The sequence below is a fragment of the Miscanthus floridulus genome, chromosome 9 (genome assembly GCF_019320115.1).
Source record: "Miscanthus floridulus cultivar M001 chromosome 9, ASM1932011v1, whole genome shotgun sequence".
Lineage (NCBI taxonomy): Eukaryota > Viridiplantae > Streptophyta > Magnoliopsida > Poales > Poaceae > Miscanthus > Miscanthus floridulus.
This window is the reverse complement of record NC_089588.1, coordinates 127,469,511-127,473,986: the sequence shown is the minus strand read 5'-3', so window position 1 is coordinate 127,473,986 and position 4,476 is coordinate 127,469,511. Positions and strand designations below refer to the sequence as shown.

At 56.7% G+C, this 4,476-nt stretch overlaps 1 pseudogene; it reads left to right on the top strand.

The window, feature by feature from the left end:
- The first annotated feature begins 942 nt into the window (after positions 1-942).
- LOC136482930 (stachyose synthase-like) lies at positions 943-4,082 on the top strand (annotated as a pseudogene).
- Positions 4,083-4,476: the final 394 nt, after the last annotated feature.

The window sequence follows — 4,476 nt, the reverse complement described above, 5'->3', positions numbered from 1 at the left end:
CATATCTTCATGGGGGCAAATCCGGGGTGGCGGGGTCTAGTGAGGGTGGCGCGGGCAGGGACCGAGGAGGCGGATCCGGCTGAGGGTGCTACATATGATTGATGGCGATGCGGATAGATCAAAGCCAATGGCGTGGATCAGCAGAGGCGTAGATCCGGTGAGCAGCAGCGATGGCATGTTGATGGGCTCATCGGGGCTCGTCGACATGCTTTTTGTTTGTTTTTAATTTATTAACAGAGATGGGCATATTGGAACGCCTCAGTAAATTTTGATTAACAGTGACTCTGAACTAGAGGCGGGGTCTCGCCCGTCACTGTTTCTTTAACCGACTGCGGAAATGACTACTATAGTAGCGTTAATTTCCATAGGATGCGAATACCATTCTGTCGTTTCTTATAACAAGATAATAATGGCATGTAAATGCAAGTATCACTCAGATATCTGCTATTTCTGCTGTGGTAAACCCCAGTACAGTGATAACGTGCCACGACATCGAGACAGAATCGACATCGAGCGTGACATCTCACATCTCGCTACAAAGCAATCATCACGCGGTAGTGAACTAATGCAGCAGTGACAACTGACAAGCTAGTACAAAGTACATACAACATTATTTCATGTGCATTTTTCTACACCACTTACTGTAGGCACTTACCGTTACCGCTGCCAAAAAAAAACACGCTCGCCCGCCTTCATCCACATGATGAGCCCGCCCGACACACTTGGATGTCTCTTCTGTCACTTGCTCCTGTCGTAATCTCAACGGTTGCCTGCCTCTCACGTCTTGCAGATCAGATGCAATGCCAATTGCCAAACTGTTCTGCGAACACTCCATGACGCCTACCGCACGTACACGACGTCGCAATCGCGATGAGACGCTTCCGTATAACAAAGAAAAAAAAGGCCCGCCGCCACCTTTCGTCCTCCCCGCTCCCACTCGGTCCTTCTCAGCGAGCTTGCCGAACCACCTAGCATAGAGAACTGCAGCCAACTCGAACACACCAGCCGAGGAACATGGTGATCGTTGTTGGTCCTCGCTTTGCCAATGGCACCGCCTAACGAGCCGAAGCCCACGCCCAAGGTCGCCGCCACTGCTGCTGCCGAGACCAAGCGCTCACCACCACCAGCACCGCGGCGGCAGCCAAGGCCGGCCCGTCGTCGTCCACGTCGCCGTGCCTCTTGTCGCTGCGGGACGGCGAGCTCACCGTCGGCGGCGGCGACCGCCATGGCAAGGCCGCCGCGGTCCTCACGGGCGTGCCGGGGAACGTCACGCTCACCCCGTTCGCTGACGCCTTCGACCCCACCACCAAGGCGTCGGACGCGCCGCGGGAGCTGGCCATGCAGGCCGCGTCGAACGCGCGCCGCGGCGCGTTCCTGGGCTTCACGCTGCCCGCTGTCGGACGGCGGCGGCGAGCCGCGCGCCGTGCCACGTGGGGCGCCATGCCCGGCCCGCGGCGGTTCCGTCAGTGTGTTCCGGTTCAAGACTTGCTGGAGCACGGCGTGGGCGGGACCTGCAGAATGGAGACGCAGTGGGTGCTCCTCGAGGTGCCCGAGCTCGCCGGCGCCGGCGCGGGGTACGTGTTCGTTCTCCCGCTCGTGCAGGGGAGCTTCCAGGTCGGCCATCTTCCCTGTGCAGGACGACGGCGTCGTCATCTGTGCCGACAGCGGGTCTGCTGCCGTGATGGCCACCGAACTTCCGCCGCATCGCCTACGTGCACGCCGGCGACGACCTCTACAGGGTCATGCAGGAGGCCTACCTCGCCGCCAGGGTGCACCTCGCCACGTTCAGGTTGGCACGTAGTTGTTTTGTTAGTACAAAATGTCCTCGAGAACTCTGGTTAACTCTGGAGTCTGGACCGCAGGCTAATCCAGGAGAAGGCGCTTGCCGCCGATGGCCGACCGGTTCGGGTGGTGCACGTGGGACGCCTTCTACCTCACCGTGGACCCGGCGGGGTTCTGGCAGGGCGTGTCGGAGTTCGCCGACGCCGGCGTGCCCGCGCGGTTCCTCGTCATCGACGACGGATGGCAGAGCGTGAACCGCGACGACGACCCGCCGCACGAGGACGCGCCGGGACTCGTGCTCGGCGGCCAACAGATGACCGCGCGCCTCTACCGCTTCGACGAGTGCCCGCGCTTCCGCGGGTACAGGGAGGGCGCCCTGATCCGCCGCCCACCGGAGCTTATCTACGACACGAGCATGCCCAAGGCCGTCGTGAGCAAGGCCAGGGAGATCGAGAACGCCGGGAAGGCGAAGAAGAAGGTGGCCCAGGGTGGCACCGCCACCGATCTCTCCAGATTTGACGCCAAGATCGCGCAGCTGCGGCGAGAGCTGGGCCAGCTGCTCGTGCAGAAGGACTGCGTGCTGGCGAAGCTCGGCAACGACGACGGCGAAGTGGGGTTGAAGGCGTTCCTGAAGGATATGAGGCGCAGGTTCCCAGGGCTGGATGACGTGTACGTGTGGCAGACACTGTGCGGCAAGTGGAGCGGGATGCGGCCAGGCTCGACGCACCTGGACGCGCGCGTCGTGCCGGCGCGGCCATCGCCTGGTCTGGCCGGCACCATGGACGACCTCGCCGTGGACGGCATCCTCGAGGGTGGGATCGGGATGGTGCGCCCCGACCAAGCCGCTGACCTCTACGAGTCCATGCACTCGTACCTCGCCGGCGCGGGCGTCAAAGTCGACGTCGTGCAAATGCTGGAGTACGTCTGCGAGGAGCACGGCGGGCGCGTCGAGGTCGCCAAGGCCTACTACGACGGCCTCTCCAAGTCCGTCGCCAAGAACTTCGCCGGCACGGGCATCATCGCCAGCATGCAGCACTGCAATGACTTCTTCTTCCTCGGGACGCGGCAGGTGTCCATGGGCCGCGCCGGCGACGACTTCTGGTTCGAGGACCCCAACGGCGACCCCATGGGCATGTTCTGGCTGCAGGGCGCGCACATGGTGAACTGCGCCTACAACAGCCTGTGGATGGGGCAGTTCATCCTCCCGGACTGGGACATGTTCCAGTCCGACCACGCCTGCGCCGCCTTCCACGCAGCGTCCAGGGCCATCTGCGGCGGCCCCGTCTACGTCAGCGACTCCCTCGGTGGCCACGACTTCACCCTGCTCAGGAGGCTCGTCTTCCCCGTTGGCACCGTGCCCAGGTGCCTGCACTATGCTCTGCCCACCAGAGACTGCCTCTTCAAAAATCCGCTCTTTGATCAGCAGACTGTCCTCAAGATTTGGAACCTGAACAAGGTCAGTTGCCACCACAAATTCACTTAACTAAGAGATATTTGATTATTTTTCAAACTTCAATATCTCCTGCAGTTCTTGAATTATTACTCTTGAGTCTTGACAAGTAGGATTCCAAGTGGCACGTTGTACCGTCAGAACTCTGAAACTGTCCAAATTTTGCAGTTTCGAGGGGTCGTTGGGGTATTCTCTGCCAGGGAGCAGGGTGGGACCCAGCAGAGCACCGTGTCCGAGGCTACTCACACTGCTACAAGCCGGTCGCTGGCGATGTCCGGGCTGGCAACGTTGAGTGGGGCCAGAGGGAAGACGCGGCCGCCATGGCGAAAGCTGCATCATATGCAGTCTACCGATGCCAAACTGAGGAGCTCCTCCTCATCAGACCAGATTCAAAACCCATCCAGTTCACCCTCCAGCCATCGTCCTTTGAGCTCTTCATATTTGCTCCGGTCACAACCATCGGCGGTGCTGGTGCCACCAAAGCGTGCTTCGTGCCAATTGGGCTGGTTGACTTGCTCAACTGTGGCGGCGCCATCATTGATGTGGTCTTCTGTTTTTAGAAGAAGAAAGGTGCCATGATGCCATGCTGTTATGCTCATGGAGACATGGAAGCAACAATGTTTGCAAGTTGCTGCTGTTAATTCTACCCGCGCCCCTTTTTCTGTTTTCTACTTATGATACATATGGTGTGACAAACTTATTACTTTATTATTTGTGTTGTGTGGAATTTGTATTGTTTCAAATACAGGGGAAAGGATGGTGTCTCTGATGTGGTCTTTTGTTTCTCGGAGGAGAGATGTTGTGTGCTGCTATGCTCATAAGAGCAACAATGGTTGCAACTATTAATTCTTTTCACCCTTTTTTATTCTGATACATATGGTGTGACAAGCGTATTTTGTTTTTCGTATTGTGTGAAATTTGTATTATTCCAAAAGAAGTGTTTAATTTGAAAAAAAAATTTGTACTGCCTTGTTCTTCAGCAGGAACTAACACTACCAAGCAAATTCTATCTGGCTTTTGTAATTAGCTGGTGTAGAGGGTAGCCTGATACTTTGGATAGCGCTCATAGTTGAAGTGGTCAAAGCAATCAAGCAGATGACCTTGGTTTGTAGTTTTAATTTTTATTGTTTTGTTTCGTTTAGTAGAAAACAAAAATGGTTCTGAAACCATTAATGGAAGATAATTGTAAAACACGGCACATTAGGATCGGAGGTTGTAGTAGTTGTGTAGTTTACCCATATAAC